This window comes from Hyposmocoma kahamanoa, unplaced genomic scaffold, assembly GCF_003589595.1.
Source record: "Hyposmocoma kahamanoa isolate Upper Pololo Valley unplaced genomic scaffold, ASM358959v1 87, whole genome shotgun sequence".
NCBI classification, from domain to species: domain Eukaryota; kingdom Metazoa; phylum Arthropoda; class Insecta; order Lepidoptera; family Cosmopterigidae; genus Hyposmocoma; species Hyposmocoma kahamanoa.
In genome coordinates this window covers 1,516,904-1,542,330 of record NW_020654422.1, presented here as the reverse complement: position 1 = coordinate 1,542,330, position 25,427 = coordinate 1,516,904, and the positions used below count along the sequence as shown (strand labels likewise).

The 25,427-nt window shown below is 38.0% G+C and overlaps 1 protein-coding gene and 1 long non-coding RNA gene across 2 annotated transcripts in view; one reads left to right on the top strand and one right to left on the bottom strand.

Annotated features, from left to right (window-relative positions):
* LOC113235319 (zinc finger protein jing homolog) overlaps window positions 1–25,427 on the bottom strand; it is a 218,057-nt gene that overhangs the window by 156,665 nt on the left and 35,965 nt on the right. The window lies entirely within an intron of this gene.
* The window catches only part of LOC113235321, a 33,024-nt gene that overhangs the window by 7,161 nt on the left and 436 nt on the right, over window positions 1–25,427 (top strand). Inside the window, exon 2 of the long non-coding RNA XR_003310858.1 lies at window positions 23,436–23,539. This is a non-coding gene — a long non-coding RNA (uncharacterized LOC113235321). The remainder of the gene's footprint in view (window positions 1–23,435; window positions 23,540–25,427) is intronic.

Below are 25,427 nucleotides of genomic sequence, written 5' to 3'. Positions count from 1 at the left end.
CCTCTTCCAGTCAGCTCTATATCTCGATACAGCTAGAGGGAGGGCACTGTGCGTCGTGTGAACAGCCGAGTGGGGTCCGCTATCGTAATCGCCGCGGGCTATCGCTCCGAGGCTCGCTAAATATTTGCTGTCACATCTCGTTTAACCAATTTTATATCTGTTGTTATTAAGCAGCAGCAATATCCAGTAAAGTTCGGAATTTAAAAGAAACCAATATCAGTATCGTAGTAAGAGGAGATTAGTTACTTCTAATTATCCCTCTTGCGTTCGTGATTGTGTCTAATAAAGTCACTAGCTAACTTGAATATAACAAAGTGACATTACTTTGTATTATGAATTATATAAAAGTTCAATGCTTCATTAAGTGTAGTGAGTTTTTTAGTTTTCGTTTGATCTAACAAAAAAATAGTATTTTATATTAAATTTATTAATGTAAACTCAGGAAACGGTTGCTTTTCAATTCAGAGGTCGATTGTTCGTATCCCTGTGACGGCATATGACTTCTTTGCCTAAGTTATATACATTTGTAAATGTCTAGTAGTAATATAGTTTATACTATAGCATTAACCTCTCGCAAGGGTGCATTCCCATTACGTCGCGTCGTAATGTTTTATTTATCGTTGGACGACAGTCGCGTCTAGCCTGTTCCCATATCACGACTATCTGTGGACGTTTATTTTATCGTTGAACGACTATCGTGTATAGCTGTTCCTACTAGATCGTGAGGACAATTCATCGTTTCATGGCGGCTGGCTTTGTCGTTTGCAGATATGAGACAACGATAAATAAAACGTGACCACAATAGTAGCTGCGATTATCTGTCATCACATTTTTATAATGACGTTTTATTTATCGTCTGACGACTGTCATTCTAGCTCTTTCCATTGTCTCAACAATCTGTCGTCGTAACGTCAAAAAAGTCGTGAACGTCAGTTAACTGTGTTGTAGGTACTATATGTGAAAAACTTCATTTAAATATAGAAGCCACGACACTTTAAATTGCACAACTATCTGTCGCCACGACATAATGGAAACGCGTCCTAACGGTCAAAGAAAACATCGTGATGAAACTTGTACGTAGTAGGTTTACAACCTCTGGAAGTTAAGTCCACAACCCGCATCGAGTCAGCGTGGCGGATTATTGCCTAAACACTTTCTTTAGAGGTGACCCGTATCCAGCAGTGGGACGTATAATGTGTTTGTGTTTGATGATGAATTTGATAACACAGAACAGTAATTAAAGAATGAGTTTTTAGAATAAACGAATGTACATAGCCGCATATCGTACATTAGTTTATTCCAATAAGTCTAATAGCTTTACTCATACTAAGGGCGCATTTATTCGATACGAATTTCATTGCGCTCACCCCGGCTCAACGGTCGCCGCGCAGCGACCGCGTGCATCTAACTGTCATGGCAAAGTACGCTCTATTAACTTAAATGAGCGTTCCGGGCGCGCGGGCGAGACTGGCTTGAATTTGACCTACGCGGCGGCCGCGCGGCGACCGCGCGGTTGTATTGTTCAGAGGAATATAAATATTGTTGCCCAGGAAATAGAATTCAGATTAGCCATTAATGCACATGAAGGCGTGGTAACTACGCCGCGCGAAAACTTTCGCCTCGTGTAACCGAGGTGCATAACATTTAGTAGCACATAAAAATAAAAATTATCACATAAAAAAGCAATTAATTCTACCAGTCAGCCCGAAGCAAAGACCAAAGAATATCTACAGAGTTCTATGACAAGAATATGTACATATACTATAATGTATCAGTACAAATTTAGAAAGCTCGTTCCTGAAATAGGTCTATCGGAAATCGAAACCGCGACCTCTTCATCTAGCGCTCACCGTGCTAATCGCTGGGCCACCGCGGTCATAAAATATTAATAATACTTATGTACTTTTGTGGGGGAAATATACAGGAAAAATAATAACTATACGTAACAAGGAAATAAATGAAGAGATAGGGGAGAACAGATGAAACTTGGAGTTGAGCGGAAGTTCCTTGACACGTCGTTTGAAGGAATCAAGAGAAGGGGATCAATGTGATTAATAAAATAAATCATTTAAAGACTTAATGATAACGTCAACTTATAATTATAAGTGGTATCCTGGAGTTAATTCTCTAAATCTGTTACTCATTGTACAGGAAACCTATATAATATAGGTGTTATTTATTATCAGGTGATAATCTTTATTGTTAACAAACAGTGGATTAGATTTCAAGTTTCTTAATGTTTTATATCAAAATTATTACCTTCGTGTTGGTTCGATATATTATCATTAGGTTATGGATTTTGTTAATCCTTGGAAAGATAAACGAGTTTCCTGATAACAAGGTCCCTTAATTATCAATGTTGAAAACAATCAACAGTGCCTCTGTCATGAATTTACTGTGACAGAGATGTAGCTGCGATAGTGTAAAACATTTGTACACATAATGTTGCTTATTCCTGTGACCACTAAGGGCGTTGGAGAATTTGCTATATGAAATTATCAATTAGAGTGACAACATATTTTTATATAATGTTGAATTTTAAGGAAGGTTGTACAATTTTTCATGCGAAATTACCAAATATTTTGTTTACGCGGCAACTAACGACAATTGTTACAATACACTTGGGGCAGAAGCAACGGTGCGCAACGTTGAACCCGGATTCCTCCCATTAGAGCACCCGACAAGGCCACAGTGTCTGGTCAAGGCATACGTCGTAGTTTTCATAGCATCTGAGTTTTTTTTATGCTATTACCAAAATCCAGCAAATATGTATATTTGCGAAGTTAATATTGTGCTGGCTATCGTTTACATGCAGAAGCACCACTGGTCTGCGGTAGAAATAGATTTCTTTTTTAATTATATTGGCCCTCTAATCATTCGCTGCCGTATTTGACATACTTGTCACAACTAATTAAGACGAGACAACTAATAAAGAAGGACGTAATTATCGTTCTTATGCAGTTTACACAAGTGAATATTCTGCAGTAATCTATCTTTATCGGTTTTATATTGTGTGTGCTTGTAGTAAAGACAGCACATGTGTTATTGATCTATACATGTCACTTTTAACTTTTTACACGTTTCTATTCATACAGAAACTTGGGAAACCCAAGATTTCCACGTGTGAGGAAAGTTTAATGAATTTTCAATAACCGTAAAACAAAGTTGTTCGAAGTACAGAATAAGTGACTTGATTTTTATACTTACCCAAAGAGTACATAACATAAATTTAGTGTAATAGGAGGTTCCACCCCCGATATGTGCCAAGTCTGAATGAATCAAATCAGCCTCGCATCGCTACCACGCAGAGGGTTGTTCTGAATGGCGCACGCGGCTGCACGTGTGTGCACCCGGATTATGCTAATTTATGCAAGCAGTGTGTACTCAGCTTTACTGGACACTGTTGACACTGTTAGCCAATTTTGCGAAGTTTTACGGTTTAATACAGCGCAGTAAATCTTTGAGAATGGTTTAAATGTTATAATTAATATTTATTAATATGCAGCGTCTCCCGTGGCACAAAAGATGTTATTATAATTTAATTACGGGAGACGTGGTGTTCCCTGTCAATGGCACTGTCAGCCGGGTTCAGAGATTCAGGATCAGGAACCAACTAATGATGAATTGTTTTTTGCATTTGTGCTATAAGCGACACGCCACAGAAAACCAATTGCTTCAAGTTGTTAGTGGGGTTTGCTGGAATTAATGTGTTTGATGACAAAACATTTGGGATTGCCACATCCCACATGTGATGATCTCGTGGACTAAATTGAGATTACTAAGTACGTAGAATTACATCTATCTGCCTGTTTTGTTGAGATCGGTTACCGGAAAGTGCGCGAAACCGGATTCATATAGGGGTGAATCCGGTTTCGCCGCTTTTCTGTCTTAGAGGTAGAATATTTTCTTTAAATTTAAATGGGATCAATACTGAGGTACCCCCTTTCTAAGAAAAAGAGAATCATCAAGATCGGTTAACATACAAAAAAATGCAGTCGAATAGAGAACCTGCTCCTTTTTTAAAGTCGGTTGATAACAATAATAAGAGCTCACTCTGAAGTACGGACTCGTGCGACAGAAGATCCCTTTTCATTGGAGCTAATACCCGTTCCCACAGACAGGACTATTCTCAAGAATAAGCCTGACTTTGTTTTATGGATCAGTCGCAGTCGAATGTATTTCTTCTGGATGTTACCATCCCACATGATGACGGTACCGTGAAAACCGAAATCGAATAGGGAACTTTTTTTTGAAGTAAGTTAAAAAAGTAGTTTAATTTTCAATGTGAAATAATCGTGACAACCTAAAAAGCAATATCAAACTTTGTTTGTATGGAGCTCGCTTGTAGAGCAATATCAAACTTTGTTTGTATGGAGCTCGCTTGTAGAGCAATATCAAACTTTGTTTGTATGGAGCTCGCTTGTAGGGAGCCTGCTAAATCGGATAAAGAACTTTATAGCACAAACAAAACAATGACAAAAGTTATTTATTTAGGTAATACACAAAATGCTTAAACACGTGCCACCGCCCACATTCCCTTTCCCATTCCCTCTTAGAAAGGGAACTTTTAGTATTACAAATTACCAATTTACATCTGTTGGTAAGTCTGTTGAATTACGATCTCATTGTTGTAGTTTTACTAATTTGTTCGTCGATACATCAAGTAATGTTACAAAAAATTAACATTTACTACCAATTTTGACAGTTTTCGACTTTATTTTATAAAACATAAGAGAGCATAATTATGAATCATTGGTATTGTTGTTATTGTAAGTTGATACGATTTACAAAGTTGTAGATTTAATAATTTTAACTTTATTTTATACACAGATAAGAGACTACGTTTAGATATGCCGTTCGCGCGGCCTCGTTAGGTGTCTGATAATATTGTTTAGATATCTCTGTAAGCCGTGACACATTCAGGGGTGTGTGGGTGAGATAGTAAACTTTTGGCAATATTTCCGCTTTTAATTTTTACTATTCAATGGCCTTCTAGAATAGAGATATCTCAAATATACCTAATTAATCAAGAAAACAATTTAAAAATCGAACGCCCGTTCGAACGTTGTTTTAACCAATGAAAAGCCCAGTATTTTATTCATAATATAATTTGAAACATTTAGAATTCTGTTTGTTATTACACAATCTGTGTAATAATAAAAAAAAATTTGGTTTGGTCTGGTATTCTTCCAATTTGGATTTTGTTATTTTTTTCATTTTTTTTATGATAAAATAAGTGAGTATCACTTTCCATGGGGTCCATCATCTCACCCGATTAAAAGTGATGATGAGGTCGGCGATGAAGTGTGCACATCTATATAACGCCTATTCACTATCAAGGCGATAGTGAATATGCCCAAGTTAAACCGTTCACGGAACAAGTCTGCAATCAGGGAATTCCACTCCATAACCGTCCATACAAATGTGGAAGCGTAACGCTTCGTGCGAATCTTTGGAATATCTACAACATAGGGGTGAATCTCCAGCCTAAGTAGTTTTTGTTCAGCTAAGTTTCATAGTTTTATGCTTTAAATATCATGAAAATTTATTAAAATCCTTCCTTACAACAATACTTTAATAACAATGAATTATTTATTACATCACAATATAGAACATGAAATTTGGAATCGAACGACGATGATGTAAATAACTTTTTCGTCGGAATTGAAAGTGAACCCATTCGAGATAAAGGGTACGACATGTCCAGTCCAAAATATTTAATTTGTAACGACGAGACGCGTCATTTTGTTGTCCTTTAGTGTGTGGTCCTGCGTGTTTAAAATTTAGTTTAAAATTTAATATCATTGTTTTGAATCCCCTAGTGCAATAAAGAATTCAGGGTTATTTATGTAGATATCTTTTATTGAATTTATTAAGGATTTTTGGCGCTGCTATTCAGCACGTGTATTCACACGTGTATTACTGATTTTATTTTTTTAATTATTTGTTTACCATTAGTGATAAAAATTATAACTGTATTAGTATACCGGAGCAGTTGCGCCTCTGCCTGCAATTACCACAATATACATTATATCAAGTAATTACACTAAAAAAAAATATATAATACGTCAATTTCAGTAATTTTCTATTACATTTTCAATGGTGTGAACGATTGGAGCATCCCCCTCTTCTAAAATGAGAACCTTACCCCGATTGGTAAATCCTTCGGTAAATTTTCACCACGATGGAAAACATGTTCCATGGTCCTGGGCTGCAGTCCTTACCACCGATATGATAGGAATAAGAAGACCAATTTTCAATACATTTCTAATATTATTTGCATATCTAGACATTATCTACCTCCTGACACGTAGCTTTCTAAATCTGTATTAAAACAAATAAAGCACAACCAAAAAAAAAAAACTTTTACTATGATAATCTTCAACCTACCTATCGAACAACCAAAACACAACATGCTAGCTGACATTTTAATTATCCAGTACCTTAAAACATTTGCAATTAGGAGCAATTTCGTTCGCCCTATAATGACGAGAACTGCCAGATGGTCGTATCGATCCGTAGTCGGCTTTGTGAAAGCACAAGCAATCTGCGATTAGCATAACTATTGTGCTGGTTGCAGTGCACATGCGTCCTAATTGCGTGTTGTAAAAAAAAGTTCAAAAGTAACTGTAATTTCGAATAATAGATAAGATACGAAATCGTATAATTAAGACTTTAATGAAGGGATAATAGCCTTTATCACATGTCATATTATATTGTGGATTAAAGGACATAACTTATTATTTCGGCGAAAACATCACCTAATGAATATGAAATTTCGAATTGAACGTTCTAATACCTTGTCATTCCTCAAAATGGTAAATTATGTCCATACGTAACGGTGGATAACATAAAAATTGATTGTCATCAAACCGAGGCGTTTTGATATAGCAAATTCTGTAATGGTCCACAATCTACTACAACGGCAGTAGAGCGCCTAGTTTCCTACTTCTGCAGCCATGCAGTAATGTGAGCGTTACTGCGTTCCGGTTGTGAATGGTAAGGGTGGTGGTGAAATTACAGGGTGACAGGTGCAGTGGCATTGTCCCTCAGATTTTTACGATTTAATCTTTGCTCTGAATGGCACTCCAACTGCTATGAAAAGGCGTCTCCCTCGCCTCCCGTCACTTCGTATCATAAAAAAAGAATATTTTGGACGGGAGATTCAGTTCCATTTAGCGCAAACAGACGTATAAACGACCTATAATTCTGAGAGAAAAAAAATATATTTAGTTCGATTAAGAATCAGTCTTCCGCTTGCTATGGTTCTGACATACATCTTTCGCCTCATCAACGCGCATCAGTGCTTTTATACCTAAATGCTCGTCGGTTAAGGATACTCTTAACGCCTATACTAATAACGCCTTTCTGCAGAGGACGTTATGAATGTGGTTTTCAAACATCGCCTTAATTTTCGTCGAAATTGCAAATTTCGTTCATTAGAATTTTAAACGACGATTTTTGTAACCGACAATTAAGTTTTAACACGGAGAAAATTGCGGCGGTAGCTGAAAAACAGCAATAATTAGACTACCCTTTAGAGTTATAAGTCAGAGTAGCTCTTAGTTTATAGGTATATCACATTTTCTGTGGTGAATAAAGTTCTTACTTTTGTCAATAAAGTTTATATTTATTATTTTTATACAATAGTTTTATGAATAAGAATTTGGCGCTATTATAAATACACTTTTCTGCATGGAGGTAGTTTTACAAGCTTTCAAACGAAGTTGGTCGTAACGTCTTGGCTTTAGGGTTCGCGTCAATAAGTGTGGATACATTCGTACATATACGGAAGTTTCGTAGATATAAAGTTTTTGTGAATATAATGATTTATATTGTTAACTTTTTATAGCTGAGCTAGAAAGAATAAAGAGTAACAAGTATCAGGACCTCGGCTTCGACTACCTATTTGCACCCTTTGGAGTCGAAGCAACGTACAAAATTTTATCCCAAAAATTAATAGACTGTCTGGGAAACTCAAAGGCCGGTAGTCAACTAGCCCAACGCATTAGCATAGCCGTACAAAGGGGGAACGCTGCCAGCGTCTTGGGCAACTTGTCGCGGGTATTTAAGTTTTATTGTACCATAGCTGCATATTTTAACTTAATTAATGTCTAATAAATAAACTTATTGTTTATAATACTTACAACTCGACAAATAACAATAATCGCATAAACTGGCGGGCTGGCAAAAGAAACAATAACAAAAATAAAAGAGTTAAACTCGCGACGTTCCCACGGGGCCCTTTTGATCGAGCAATTCGTTGCGGCAAATGAAAAGGTGAACCCCCTACACTACATCCACCCCATGGGTTAGGTTTTACAATGTTAGCTAGGGCTTATTTGCAATTTACACACTTTTAGGAAGCTAGTATTTTAACAATTTAGAATTTTGTAGATAGTTTCAAATCTAACATATCGATTGCGAACTGGCAATCGGTACTATCTCAAATTTTGACAACTTTACAGGTGAAGAAAAAAATTGTTTGCGTCATTTATATAGCATCTGGTTTATTAAATAAAAATACGTAATTTTAAAATATTTATATTACACATGTATATATGAACACTACGTATTTTTATTTAATAAACCAGATGTTAAAAATGTTTTCTTCATCCTGTAAAGTTGTCAAAATTGAGATAGTGCCGGTTACCAGTTCAAAGTCGATATATTGTTCGATTATGGATAGATAGCACTTTGAATGAACATCATCATCATCATTAACCCATTTATATGTCCCACTGCTGGGCACGGGTCTCCTTTCAGACGAGGGTTTAGGCCATAGTCCGCCACGCTGGCCCAATGCGGGTTGGGGACTTCACACGTTTTCCGAGGGTTGTGAACCTTCTTCGACGTGATGTTTTCCTTCGCCGAAAAGCTCATGATAAAATTCAAATTAAATTTCGCACGTAAATTCCGAGAAACTCAGAGGTGCGAGGCCGGATTCGAACCTACGACCTTCTGCTTGAGAGGCAGTAGGTCAAACCATTAGGCTACCACGGCTTCACGGTTTTGAATGAACATATTATAGAAATATCCCCAGCACCAGACGAGGTAACTGACGTGCCTGTGTGGCACATTTTGTTTTTTTGACAAGTTAAACATGTAGCTAGTATCTAATACTAGGTTCAATCACACTCTAAATCAATATACAAAGCTAAAAATATTCGTATTTCAATGTATTAAGAGTCGATGCTACCTTAGCTCGAATTCAAGTTTTTCCCGTACCAATACGGTTCATTTTGAGTCAAGCGAGGGAAATTGGCTTTGTTACAGAATTTTTTTTTTTTTCAAATGAAATTAAAGCCGTTTGAAAAATGTATGTCGTAAGTATACGTGGTCTATTTAGTTCAGTTGATATAAAACATCTCATTGGTATTTAGGTAACGTACTTATTGAATTGAATACATCGGTTTTCTTGTAAAATTTCGAGGTAAGTTTATTAGGAAAAATAATTTAATTTTTAGGAATCGTGATTGATTGAAGTGATGAAAAGTCTATAAAGCCATTTGAGGTCGTATATACTCTTGAGGTTTAGTTTAGAGTTTGTTTCAAAATGCCAAAACACGTAACCCTTCTGCTTCTTTTGGCGCAAAATTTATAAAAGGCTGAGTGTAAATCCTTCATTACTATAGATTTTAGAAAATTAATCCGGGGCAATTGAAAGCGGTGTCGCCATATTCGCAAACGAATTTCATAGAATGTTCGTCGACGATCAGTGAAACTCGATTCTATTTTATTCGTGGAATAATATGTAGCCGTTTCCATTCACTCAAATAATAATCTTTATTATGTTTATCGTAATGCTTTTGTGATGGTATCTAATTTAGAATACGTGCAGCGCACCTTCAATAATAAAGTCAAGGAATTGAAAATGAAAACTGTCGGGAAAAAAAAAAAGGATATAACAATCATGTTACGTATAAAATATATATCTTTTAAAAATTAAATAGAATATTCGGATTGTGTCACGAACGTTTTTTTTTATTTTACTACACTTAATTTTAAAGGGACTGAAAGTCTAGTACAAAATAAAAAAAAAATATGGTACCAAGTGTCGTGATGAACAAGTCGTGCGCCTGGTGTTAAGCGAGACGCCTGTATATAGTTGGAGTGCCACTCAGAGCAAAGTTTAAATCGCAAAGATATGAGGGACACTGCCACTCATCACTTGAAAGTCTGATGTGTCTGTGATTTCAAACTGAAAAGCTTAATGGTCACATTACTGCGTTACGGTTTTGATTTTTCAACTTATGTCTCAGGGGAACGAGCGCAGTGACAGTGCCTCTCGGATCTTTTCATCATTTCTTTCACTGCAACTGCAACGGACAGGCATGTCGCTTACAATCAGGCGCACAACTTGTTCGTCCGTCAGTCACTTGATATCATATAAAAAGTACTCTTTTTACAAGGGGCGCTACTGCTACTAAACTGGCTGATGAAGATAATTTCAGTCTATTACACATGCTTATTTTGGACACGTTTGTATTCATTAATTTCTCTTAGTCACAGTTGCAACTGGTTTTTCGCATTCGTTGCCGAATTTTCTTTGCCGACGTTTCTTGCGAACGAATTGCTGGTTCTTAATAAGGAAGTTTGAAGAGGGAGCTTGAATAAATGATTGGGGGCAGCGGCTAAATAATCCTCACTAAGCCGTTGCGAGTTGCCAGCGTGTGACGCCACTGGTACAGACTAATTACAATCAAGACATTGATTTCTATGTAGGAATTTCATAAGGCCGTAATTTCTAATAGAAATTTGTTAGAGTAATATGTGTGAAAAGGGCTTTTAATTCTATACAGTAATACACAAGGTCCAAATTCGAAGTCATTGAATACCCGGAAATGATAAATAACAGTTAAAAGATCTTGAAAACGGCCAGATGTGTAATGTTTTAATAAATCAAGCTTAGATTCGAAATGCAATTTCAACTGAGTGAGATTTTTAGAAACTAAGACAAGTGTGAGAAATAATTTCGATTTAAAATTAAGTTGCTGCTTTACCCTGTCAGTCTCCTAAAGCTGTACACGGCTGCTGCCGGCCCGATAATCCGTTCACAGCGGGCGGCCTCCAAATTAAAAACCCCTGACTTAACTGTCCGACGATGTTTACAGTCCTAAAAAATTGGGAGGCGATTGTGTAATACTCATCTAAACATTTATTTTACATTGCCGGCTAGACAAGAAGTAAAAATCTAGATCTGTCAGACAGTAAAGGTACGAATAACAAACATTAAAAATGAAACCGATTGGAAAGGACGAAAGGTCTGACGGATTACGCTCCCACGGTAGGGACGCGTAAACGAAGGGGAAACTTCCAAAAGTTGGCGCGAAATTCCAAATCCAGAGATGAAATAGTAATTTATCAAAGGATTTTGAGAGTCCCAAGAAGCGGAAGTGAAGGATGGAATCTCTTTCTTTATCGTAAATTGCAGGACCTTCGTGTGCTTACCGAAACTCCGATGAAACATTCCGCGAGAGTGACAGAGAAAAAAATGTTCTCACATAGTATATGGACATTCTTGGTACGTGTCTCGACTCAGTTAGCATCTAAATGTTTTAAGCATTTGTTCATTAATCATTTGTTTCAAGCAGCGATATTTATTAGAACAAATTTAGGTAAAGAAACGCTTCCGAAACGATTCAAGGCTGAGTTTTCTGAGAAAGTGTACTCATAGTCAATTGCGTGAATTTTTATAACTGAATTATAAATACATGTAGAAATATACATAAATATATATTATATACTCATATTTGTGTTAGATAATTACACAGACTACATGGAGTGTTGTGCAATATAAATAAAAAAATAGACAATAAAAATAAAGTAAATAATTGAATTAATTGAGTCACTTTACAAACTTAAATCTAATTCTTAACACTACAACAACAAGTTATTCATGAATGAGTAATTTTTAGATCAGTAGGTAAGTAAAGAAAAGGACACGACTAAGCATATGTCTATCTCGGGCGAGATAGACGCTGATTTTCAGTTGTTCCTGTTTCAGTGTCGACTAAGTCCTAAAGAAATGTATATATTATGATTATGTTGTGTGTATGCTCTGTAGATGAACTTCGAGAAGGAAGCCTAAAAACCAGTGCATTCTACCAGTTATGTCCTATATACGCAGCCGAGACGTGGACATTAACATTTCTCATCCACAAATTCAAGGTCCCTCGGCGTGCTATGGAACGGCTATTGGAGTTGCCCTGATGGATCGAATACCTAACGAGGTCATATGCCAGAGAACTAAAGTAACCGACCTAAGTCGTAAAATCAGTAAGTAAGCTTAAGCGTCGGCAGTGGGCCGACCATGTCTGCAGAAGTCACCGATAGAGTAGACTTGTTCTGAAATGGCGACCACGTCAAGGAAAATGTAGTGTGAGACGCTCTGCGGCAAGATAATAATAATAATAACGTACAACCTCGACATAGCCCCACACTACGGAAACCCTGTGTCGCGGGTGCCATGGACACACACATAGACAACCTCAGGAGAGAAATAAATGTAGGCCATACAAATATTTCTCCCGGCCCGGGAATCGAACCTGGGACCTCTGCGTGGCAGTCCGGCATGGTAACCGTTCGGCCACGGAGGCAGTTAAACGATGGACGGGCGACCTGAGAAAGGTGGCCGGCAGCGACTGGATGCGGATGGCGCAAGACCGAGAGAGTTGGCGTGCTCAAGGGGAGGCTTCTGTCCAGCAGTGGATGCGAGTAAGCTGAAATCATCATCAGCAGATGATGATGATGCTCTGTTGTACTATATACAGTTTTACAGAAGTGCAGTTTATCAATTGCAAATTGTTGATGGCGCACAAAATATTCTTACCTAATTGATAAAGTTTTTCCAAAGACAAAACTGTTAATATTAATAAGAAATAATTGACTCAATAGATAAGGTTTCCGTTCCATTAGTCCGAACGTGTCCGCTCGAATTATTTATAAGTTTGTAAAAGATAATGTATGCTTACATGGCAAAACGAATTCACCGACTTGTTAATATTCAAATTTCCGGGGATCATAAGCCCCATTACCGTTAGCCTCTTTAGTGTAATGGAATGAGTGTGTGTTATCTCTAAAACAATCTATATTATATTACAGATTTGGTGATAATTTCTGTGGCCGAGACGTGATCATTTTGACTATGATGGTGCCAGGGATGATACGTCACTAAGTGGCAATACAATTATTCCTTGTGAAAAAGTTTGTCCAGGAAAGTACTGCCATTGTCGCCAAGTGGTAATGTGGAGACATAGGACTGGTCAAGTTTTTGTATCAAGGTGACGAGTGCAGCGGCAGTGCCACTCAGATTTTCGCGATTTTAAGCTCTAATTGAGACTGAAACTTACTACTAGGCGCACTGCTTGTTCATCCTGTCACTTTATATTATAAAAAAATTGAGATATTTTGCTCCGGCTAAACGTAAGCTGACGACAGAGTTCATGACGTGCTTTGTCGCCACCATTCCTGTAACTTTTACGCCTTAGGTAGGTACTTGGCTTATCAAATTAGATCTTGGTTCAAATCTTAGGTGATCTTCGAGAATATTTATGTCTGAACTAAAGAAATAATCATCATCAGTTGTGTGGTGATATCCTATTCCGGCTAAACGTAAGCTGACGACAGAGTTCATGCTAACTATGCTGTCATCATCATTTAACTTTTACGACGTACTTGGTTTATCAAGTAGAGTCTGATTCAACTCATAAGTGATCTCCGAAAATATTTATATCTGAACTACATGGCTTGAAGGAATACAACTCATTTATTCCGTCGGTGAAGCAAAGCGAAAACGCCTGTCATTAAAATCATGCACCTCGCACAGTCGTGACTTGCTGTGTAGTATACCAGTGAAGCATGAATACAGTAAAGTTTAGTTCTATCAACATAACGTTGCGTTGGTCAGTGTAAACATTCAGTTAAATGCTCTCTCCGCCCCTTAACAATAACAAATTCACCATATTGCCTTAAGCAAACCAGCTGCCGTTCAACACCGTGCAACTACACATTACATCTGTACCCCCGGGCCCATTATAACTTAGAAATAGATTAAAACTACACTTTTCATATTTCTCAGTGGCTCGATGAGCTGTGGAGCCATTTCCTCCTCTATCGACCAGCTGTTATAAAGGTTACGCCCTCTATACTTGCACCTGCGTTTTACCCCGCACCCCGCCGATGTCACCTCACCCCCGTCAGCTTAATTACAATCCTATTAACGAAATCGTCTCGCCTTCCATCGGTCAATTGACATTTAGGGTCATCGTTTTAAATATTTGAACGATCCTCTTCCTTCATTCAGTATTTATTATTCATGATAGATCTAGATAGGGTCGATTCGCATGCATGTTGTTTATATATGCGATAACAATCTAAAGCTTTCGTCAAACGCAACTCACGGTTCCGACGTGCTGTTTGTGAACGGTTAAAAAGAATCGTCGATATCGACCCGAACACGTGCGAGGGTATAAATCTACAAAGGGTTCACTTTTTTTCATTCATTGCATAAAAAAATCTACCGACAATTACCGGATTAGGGATGAAAAGGAGGGGGTAATCGCAACGGCGATGGGCTGTTTTTTCTTTTCCGTCCAATCGTAGTTAGTCTTTTTCTGAGGTAAAGTCTCCGACGAATGGTTTTCGTTTTTAATTAAAATCTCTTACAATCTGCGGTCGTCGGAGGTTGGTGTATTTGCATGTGAACCGCTCAAAAGCACTCGATACCAAACGAAGGGTGTGTTAATTAACCAGGTGAGCCGATCGAGTGTGAATCCGGCTCGTACTTCGTGAACTCGTTTTTCGATCTTTAACTACTTCACACCTGTAGTCCTTCCTTATTTGATATTTCATAAAGACTGTCACTTAATATTTTGTTAATTTAAAAATCGGAACATTTTAATAATATATAGCTAGAACTTTTTTGTTTGGAACTTTAATTAATACAACTCCAGTTTTTAATGCATTTGTAGCAAATTACTTAATAGAAATATATAAATAATATGCACTTAATAGAAATTAAATGCGCTGTGGTTATTTAATATCAATTACCGTAAGCATTGTTACCGCCGTTAAATTTAATAACGATCTTTCTTATGCTCATCAAGCACAAAAAGCAACCACGGCATCGGAAGAAAATCGCCCATAACTAAGTAAGCGAAACAGCCTAATGGCTGGTGGGATAAGTGCACGTAATTTCGACGTCCGCTCGCCAGCGGCGGCGGCTGCGCTCACGCACGCGACTGGCGCACGTCATTCGCGACCCGAGCTTCTGCATCAGCTCTTGTCCGAAACTGACCACTACTAAACATGCATTTAGATCCATGCAAAGAGCAACTGTAACCTTGTCCAGCTATAATAACAGATATCTTTTACCTCCACGTCACTATTTCAAATACAGTTATGTTATGGAAACCGCTTCTGAATATCCGCCATTGTTCAGGATTGTTTTGATTTTCGACACGACAATCAGCTTAAATTCTCGAACGACGTGTTACAATAATACTGGCTCTTTACTTTTAGCACTGAATCATTGTTGCGTCTGAATTTAACGAAGTCAATAGACGTAACTAATGTAATTACAAAGCAGCTGTTGAATGGCTGAGGTGTTGTAGGGTCTTCAGTCACAAAAGACGACAGCGATCGATCCGTCGCGGCGTTCGTGACTATTGTTCAAGTCGCGAATGCACCACCGTACATCTGTTTCGTTCCTTTTTGCCTTACCCAGCATAATGAAACCGACCCATTGTGAAGGAAACGTCCACAAAAGAACACGCACTTTGGCGCTGGGCTGGTATTTTATAAGAAAAAATAACACAGCCCCCGGGCCTAAAAGGTGGGCGTTGTGTCTGTCGGAAACGAGAAAGTAGATGCAACTGTTATGACATACGCGGTTCGTTAAGTGTTATTGAAAATAAACAACGGTTAACGAAGCAAATTTTTGCATCGCCAAATTATTTCATTACAATTACCGACTTTCGTGTAATAAACACAAAAGTCCTTTACTTCTGATGGAATTGGGAATAGAGTGATATATTTTTTGAAATTGTAAATAAATTCCGTTCCAACGAATTAAATTTTTTTTCTTTTTTTTTATACATATAATATCATGTAACGGGACGAACAAGTCGTGCGCCTGATGGTAAGCTACACGCCTGTCCATAACAGTTGCAATGCCATCCAGAGCTTTAAATCGCAAAGATGTATGGGGCACTGCCACTGCGCCCGTCGCCCTGAGACACACGTTGACATGTCTCATGTTCCAGTAATTTTACCAGCACCATTATTACTTGGCGCTCCTTATTGCTTGGCGGCAGAAATAGGTAAGGTGGCAGTACTTCCCTGGACGAACCCTTTCACAAAGAGCTCTATTGCTACGTAATATGTTATTGATACTTGAGACTGCAATGTCAGGAATGTTTTTAAGTGGTACTTTGTTACGTAGTAACTGCAGCAGTTGGCAAATGTTGAGGTGAACCATCGAGTCAACTGTTGTTCAATTAAAGAAAGTAACCTACCGCAGATCACGTGATTCATTTCATACTATGACGCCAGTCAGGCACGAAGGTCTTTCATATCTTTGAAGGAAGTAAAGTAATTGGTTTGCAATCATGCAATTATTCCACAATTTTCGTATCGTGTTCTTTTACCATCCTTCCGGCTTTTTCATAATAAAATTACTTGTGAAGAGACAAGTTGTTGTGGACATTACAAGGATTCGCACGAAGCGATTTGTGTCCACATTTATACGGCGAAAGACTTGATGGATTAGAATTCCCTGCCTGCAAATTTGTTTAACTTAGGTCTCTTCAATGCCTGTTCACTTTCATAGGCATTATTTATGTTTACATGCTCCATCATCGACCTCGTCGTCACTTTCCGGCAAGTGAGATGGAGGTGAAATGCTCACTTATTTTTTAATAAAAAACAAAGAAAAAACATATAATTCTATTCAAACTAGCAACTTAATTTAGTACTAATAGTAACTTTTTATAAAAAAAACCGACCTCATAAGTACATGGAATTACGTCTATTGGCCAAGTTTTATTGAAATCAGTTACCGGAAAGTGAGAGAAACCGGATTCATCCCCTAGTTTGTCACTCTCGGTATAAAAAGTTATGAACTTGAAACTGAAGTAAACAACTTTCATCACCAGGAAACCATAACGCTGTAGCGGTAACTCCGAGCGTCTTATGTCATAAAAGCGTATTACATAATAATGCGGGCTCAAATTGTGTTCCCTGGAGCGCCTGCGCCGACGATTAAGTGCACTTAATTCCGTCTAAATTTTGCCCGCCGGGGTTACCGACTCGCTGCTGCTATCCTGGTGGGTTCGCTACGTTTCCCTTTATGTGATATTAATGAAAATATGCCAAGTACTTTTTAAACACGCCGTCTGAATGAGAATTTGTTCATTATATTTTTTGGGGTTTTCATTTAGAAACTTTGAAGAACTTTACGGTAATTTGATTTTACTTTAAATTATGGGTTAGACGTATACTACGTCTAATGTAACATGAGACTATAATTTACGTCCTACAAATTTGTGGGTTTTAGTTTGATTTGAAACAAGATACTTTGATTGGTAGATTTTGTGGAGTTACGGCTGCATAAGTGATTTGGAAAGGCGGAGTATTAGACTAATTTAGAATAACGTTATTGACTTCAAAAACTAGGTTAAAAGAAACTGCAGTATATTAGACATGCAACGAACTACCGTTGTAACTCAATATTGTGAAATTGAGAAGACACGATTTGAAAGTTCAAAAAATTAGTAAATGAAACTAGGCAATATAAAAACATTCTCGTTTAAAAATGGACAACTAATATATTATTTACATATGTGATTATTGTTCCCAATGGAATCCATTCTGTATATTTCTTATAATTTTCAAAACGTGTTTTTCAATCCCATAATTTAGAGTTACGACAGTTTGTTGTTTCATGTGCGGTACATACTTTCTGTGTTTTAAGTAGTAAATGTTACTGTTTAATTCAAAAACTTCAGCTTAATTATTCACCATTTCTAAATCAAAACAACGAGCCACGTTCGCAAATTACGCCAAGTTTAATCTCTCGTGGCTTATTCAAATTATTCGGTGGGGGCAGCCCTTGGGCTTTGCAAACTCATGGTGCAATGCTTTTACCTACAACAGGCTAATAACAGAACACCAGCTGATATAACCAGACTAGCAAGTTCGTTTTAAATCCTGGTAATGCGTCGAATAGATGAGATTAGCTAGTTACTACCTCAAAGCAGAAGAAATAGGATCCTTAAATTTCAGTAAAATTCATAAAGTGTGCATAGCTGCATTTAGATGTACCTAGTAGTAGAGCTTTACCGATTTCTGCCGCCAAGCAGTAATGCGAGCTTTACTGCGTTTCAGTTTTGAAGGGTTAAAGGTGCTGGTAAACGTACAGGCATTTGGGACTTGTCAACTTATGGCCCAGGGTGACGGGACGCAGTGGCAGTACCCCTCACATCTTTGAGCTTATTTTACAGTGAGGGAGTATATTTTATTACTAAAAGTCAAATGTTTAAATATCATGCAATGAATTTAACCGCGTTTACCATTTCGCCTTAAGGGATACTGATTAAAATAAGAACACAAAATGTCTTTTTTTATGATACCCAGTGTCGGAACGAACAAGTCGTGCTCCTGATGGTACGCAACACGCCTGTCCATAACAGTTGCAGTGACACTCAGAGCTTTAAACGCAAAGATCGGAAGGGCACTGCCACTACGCCCGTCAACCTGATACATATGTTGATAAGTCCCTGGTACCTGTAATTTCACCAGCACCCCTACCCTTAAAAACCGGAATGCAATGCTCACAACACAGCTTGGCGGCAGAATTTGGTAAGTTGGTAGTACTTCCCTGGACGAACTCTTTCACAAGGAGCTCGCTACTGCTACTAATTAACTAATGTAAGCGTGAACAATAAGACTCTATTTAATTAAGAAATTGTACATAGAATAATAAACATTATGTCAATTCTAATGCTTAAACTAGATACTATATGGTAACTACGGAAATTTTAAAAACTTTGCGAGAATTCTCCGGAACGCGCGCGATCCATTTTCGTATATAATTTGCACATTACGAAATTGACATGAAGTGTATTATACTAAGGTTACTAAATTTTGCTTCTATTTCGGTCTGCGGAAGAGAAGATTTTGGACAGGACACAGCGGTGTTGACTACACCGACGAGATCCTAGCTTGATTTTAAAAAATGCAAGTAAGAAATCGCTGCGATGTAGGCAAAATTGGAACCAATGAAAAGATAAACAATTACATAATCATCGTGCAACTTATATTGCATCTGATGTTCAACTTCCCACGATCGTACACATATCGTTAACTTTTTATACCAGCTAGAGCGTCATTATATATCCATTTCAATTCAAGAAACTACACCGTCTACCTTTGTAATAAAATCCATGTTAAAACGGAGGAAAAGAACAGTTAGTCTCTAAGCTCGTGATATCAAATTGTATTTCGATTATGATGATTAAGATTACGTAGGTTCTAAAGTTTTTGTTACAGCGGCACGACTACATACCTATATAGGTAGTTTGTGTGACTTTGAGAGGTCAATTTGTGATAAAAATCTGTAAAGTTAATTAGCATACAAAAACGTAACCACAATCTGCATAATGCAAATTCAAGTCTGTTTTTTCTTTAACTTATATCACTAATTTCTGGCAATGATATTTGTCATTACGGATTTTCACAAGTTTTCCAAAGATTGTATGTATAATTGGATAATAATATGCAAGTTTCATCACGCACTTCATCATGCTTTAATTCGTAATCAGAGAGTGTTTTTTTCTTATTTATAGTAATCTGGCGGTAAGCGACATGCCTGTCCGTAGCAGTTCTAGTGCCAATCAGCTTTAAAACTCAAATATTTGCGGGGTACTAACACTGCGCTCCGTCACCCTGAGACACAAGTTGACGAGTCCCATGTGCCTGTAATTTCACCAGCGCCCTTAGAACGTTGCGCGCTACGTCTTATTCGTATCAGAGGGTCTACTCTCGATCTCCGTCCGACATCCGTCCGAAACAATTACTGCCAAATAAGCAGTACGTGACCAAATGAAAAGACGCGTGATGCGAATGAAGCGTCATACTTGACACTTGTTTTTGAATTTTGTCGAATATTACTTATTTGATAGTAATTGTTTCGGACGGATGTCGGACGGAGATCGAGAGTAGACCCCCAGTTCCGAATCCGAGAAATGACGGTCCGAAATGTCACAGGCATCATTTTATCTTTAGGTGTACAAGCGATATTCGTATTTTCTTCGGATCGGACTTACGACATCTGAAGTGAAAATCATCGGATTCCAAACGAATACGAATCGGATGCAGTGCACAACGCGCTTAAAAATCGGATTTACGGAGACACTACCGCCCACGTATAGTAAGTTTGAAATGCCAATGATATGGGAAAGACGATCAGCTACAAACCATTTACGTCATCAACATCATCATCTTTTTCTTAATAACACTAAAATGCTCGCCATCTAGGTGAAAGGATTTGAAAATCGGCGTAAGTTACTCGTCGATTGATGCCTAGGGTACGATATCACGTACAGGAATGATACGTCGTGAGGAGAGGCTTCTTTCGTGCACGTCACTAGGTATACGTACCACTACGGGACTTCTTCAAGGAAAGGGTTTAGGCCCTAGTCCGCCATGCTGGTCCAATGCGGTCTGTGGACTTCACACGTTTTCCAAGAGTTGTAAACCGTGTGTGACGTGCAGGTTTTGCGAGAGGTAAATAAAATAATATTTTAGTCTATATAGGCCTCACTGGTGGGCACAGTCCTCTCACAGTGAAAGAGCTTGGGTTGTATAGTTCCCACGCGGGGTCAATACGGATTTGGAACTTCAAACACATCATTAAATTGCTTGGCACTCTACAGGTTTACCTGTAGATATCTTCTATATACGATGACTTCGTTCACGAAAAAGCCCATGGTAAATTTCAAATTAAATTTCACACATAAATTTTGAAAAACTCAAAGATGCAAGCCCGGATTCGAACCCCCGACCCTTTGCTTGAGAGGCGGGACGTCAAACCATTACGCTACCACGGCTACTTGCGAGAGATATTTCTACTAAACATTCCCAAATGACGTAACTTAGAAATTAAGATCTAAGATAGGTACATTGTGCTTCAGGGATTCGAACCGTCGATCTCTCAATTAAGAAGTAACTATTCTCCCACTAGACTACCACCGCTCTTACATAACCCACATACAAGTTACCAATTCACATAAAGGCAGTAATTTATTACACCTACTGGCCTTCATTTATTAAAAATACACTAGTTTTATAAAAAGACAAAAATTTTCCGATATTATCGAAATTTGCGATCACAAGCACCTTGAACATCGGTGCAATGTGGCATATCACAATAATAAATTGTAATTTTTACGTCGTTTAAGATCATATCGCAAATATTACGAGCTTCGTCTTTTTATTTGAACCTGTCCGCTGCTAATAGGTCAATTAATTTCTTTAAGGCCTTTATAAGTCTTACTAAAGTGTCAGGTCCTGCGCACTTACTAATATTAACTATCTAGGCGATTTCTGAAGCCATCGTTTTGCGAAACGAGTGTGGTGATCGTTTAATTTTGCCTTTACTCCCAAGCATAAACAATTTTTCCAACATCAGACATTTGACTCACAGTTTTGTATTGCATAAATGAATTTAAATGAAGAAAAACATCGTGATGAAACCTGCATGTCCAATACGGTTCACCATTTTGCACAAAACGAGTGTGTTGAGCTCTACAAACTATTAGATTATTTGAACTTGTCTTTAGTCCGGGTGCCAAACATAAACAACTTTTTCAATATCAGAAATTTGACTCATAATTTTGTACTGCATGAATGAACTCACATGAAAGAATCCTTGGAAAATGAGTGACGTCCCCAACCCGAATTAGGGCAGCAAGGCGAAATATAGCCTAAATCCTTCATTTAAAGGAGACAATTGCCCATCAGCAGAGATGGGAAAAACAGCTTATTTTTTTAAACGTTTAAACGTTACGCTTTTTTTAAAAAAGCGTTATTTTTTTAAAGTTTAGAAAAACGTTTAAGCGCATAGACTTTATGTTTAAAAAAGATTGCAACGTTATGTTGAATTAGTTTGTTTAGAAATCATAGATGGCGCTACTTGAAACTTAGGTACGTTGTAAAAAATGAAATTATTGAGTATCTATAGAACTGACCAGTGACCAACGCTTACGCTTAAAATGAAAAGCGTGCTTATGCGCTTATTTTAAAAAGCAGACTTTTTAAATGCGTTTAAACGCCCACCTCTACCCATCAGTGATACGTGTAATGAATTGATAACGACGAGAGTGTGTATTACTGATTTGTAGCTGATGGACTACGAGGACGACGTGTCCTTCTTTTAGTGAAACATAAAAGGTTATTAAACAAACAATTCCGACATGCAGCTTTCTTTTAACCTCTGCCTTACATATATACACACAATTGCGCCATAATTAGGTACTACTTTCAAGTCTTCCCTCTTGCCATCAGTCCTTGCAATAGAATATGTTAGGTAAAATATCTGCTAGGGATTTGAATGGCAATACTGGATCCCAATCTGGTGGGACGGAGAAATCGTCTTGCCTGTTGAAATTTGGATTTTTTTAAATTTCAATAAGTCGCTCGTGATTTTGTACGTGTACAATACAACAAATATTCAGGAGTACCACAGAGCGTCTCTACCCTCTTCACCACGCTAGCTCCTTTTATAGCAAGTATCAACGCGATGGTTTCTGTCACAAGTGATATCTAGTAAACTACAATATTTATCGAGTTCTTAGGTTCTTACAATATTTGTTAAATTATTAACGTTTATATTTATACACACATAGGTACATTAGCGATAGTGACACTCGTCTCCCAATAGGGTATGCAGAGACCATGACTCTCCACGTGTTACCTTGTTATTATACCTACTACCGTGGTCTTCCAACGTCATCAATCATCATGATAGAATATTGTCGGTTACGAACACATTTTTATCTTTCGTTAATTAAGTACCTAAAATCAAAGGTTAGGTCAAGGAAATACGTATGTATACCCATAATAATGTATCATGTATTATGATACCTATGTTTATATAATACGTTACAATTGTTGACATATTATCTATCTTAGGTCACCGAACTGCGATGCTTCTCGGATCGGACATTGTAGTAGATTTTTCATTGCCATTTTTGCAGCAGTAACACGTTGAGTTATTTATATAATGATTATTATTATTGTGTACCGCTTGTTTATTGCACCTCTGTGTTAACCAAGTAAGGGTGATTTTTCGATTTTGTATATACATCACATCCTTTTTAGTTATGGCTTTCGTGAGATATTAAAAATGTGTATTATTCTGATATGCTCATTAGATGGCGAGCAGGGAATGACGCCACCCAGTGCGTCGGCGCCGCGGGCTTGTCTGAGCCGAGACGTCTCGAGTGTCGGGGCTACCTGTGTTCGATTAGGGTTTGCAGTAAGTCGACTGGCAATAGTATTCTGTTACGTTCTTATATTGCAGATGCTCAATATGCACCTCAAGACTTGGTCTTTTTGACTTACTAGTGGCTCGAGTGGTTTCTTGTTTTGATAATATTAGAAGCTGTACTGTACCTGAAACAAATTGGAAAAGAGAATTTTAGTAATTTATTTAACGTAATGATGTAATGAAAAAGTAATTAGCTATATATTAAACGTTCCAAGTTCTATTTAATTCAATTGGAAGACTAAACAATGTATCCAATTTCTTCAGAATGTTCAAGTGTACGATTGATAGAAACCCACCCAGTTTGAAATTTTGTGAACTTTATTTATCATCATCTATTTAACAAGAAGTACAGCGTTACTATCAACTGTAGATGAATTGGGAGCTACAAAGTATGTGCCAGCCCTTGTTGCTAAACACAACGTTACAGACGTAAGATTGTTTGATCTTGATATTTGCACTTGATTATATCCACTCCATTGTGTCGTCAAGACCGCTCGATACTTTACGAGTATCGTAACGAAGTGCTAGAGCTCATAATGTTGTCTTTATTTACAATTCTTAAAACCTACAAGGAGGTTGCATGGTTTTGGTGTTTAAGAAAATGATCAAACACTATATGACCAGATTATTCTGGGTCGTGAGGGCTTTTAACAAACTGTTATTGTTGAGATTAAATTCACACACCGTAGCATCTTGCACTTAGGGAATTTAAGGAGATTACGGCCTTATAAAAGAGTAGCAAGCGACAAAGTTCTTTAAAAAAATACAGCGACTTTCTCATTGAAACACCTTGTGAGCAATTAACTAAACGTGTCACGTCTCGTTTACGAGTACCCTTTATCGGAGCATCTTTACAGCAAGTGATGTTTAAACAATGAGACAATTACGAGTTTACATGCAAACAAAACGAAAAGATTATCATGCAGTCAGTTCGATGTCAGATTGAGTGTCCGAGAGACCGGAAACACAGTTGCACGCTTGTTACCGAGATTTGAATACGGGTGTTTCGAGTACTCTTTTGGATGATGAGAACGAGCACTTGCGATTGGTCACGCAATACTGTAACGGTATTTAACTGTGAAGAAAAAAATGTAAAGGCGAGCAAAAATAATACATTGAAACGAACACCGAATATTTTCAGTCAATTCTTTAAGTCAGAAATTGTAGTCGCGTAGTACTCTAAAATCAGGAACTGACAACAAACAGTTTTTTCTCATGGAAGAACGTGAGTGAGCCCAAAGCGGCAAAAGTAAAAAGTTGAAGCCTGCTTCGCGAATGCCATCTGCAGAGCTCGTCAGGAGCGAGGGGCGAGCGATAAAAACGATCGCATCGCGCATGCGAATATCGCGTTACAATACGACGTGCCCATACCAATGGCCGAGGACGAGAGGCATCCACTTACTAAAGCACATTCTCGCGTTAAGCCGAGATATAAGAATAAAGCGTTTGTATACGATATAAATATGATAACGAGCTCAAACAGTGCCAACAAGGCGTTGATGCAAACAGAAGGGTACGAATACAAAATGAAAACACAGATGGCATTGACACGATGAACGCCGAAAACGTTACATAAGTCTTATACGATCGGCGAGGTCAATGTCGCGCGGAACAAAGATCGCGAAAGTGGTCCGACGTTACGTACGTAGGCCGCGCAGCGCGGTGCGAAACCGCCTCGCTCGGCTCGCACGGATAATTGCGCTGCGATGTAATCGTCGTAATCCATCCACAAGTGGGCCCGGCTGCTGGTTTCCTTTTACGGAGCGCAGCTTGCGGCCGCATAGAAGAAACAGCTGACCGACGGCACGCGCCTCGAATGCATATTTAATGTCGCACCCGCGGCAAAAACACCAATAAAATCGAATGTTGCTATGAA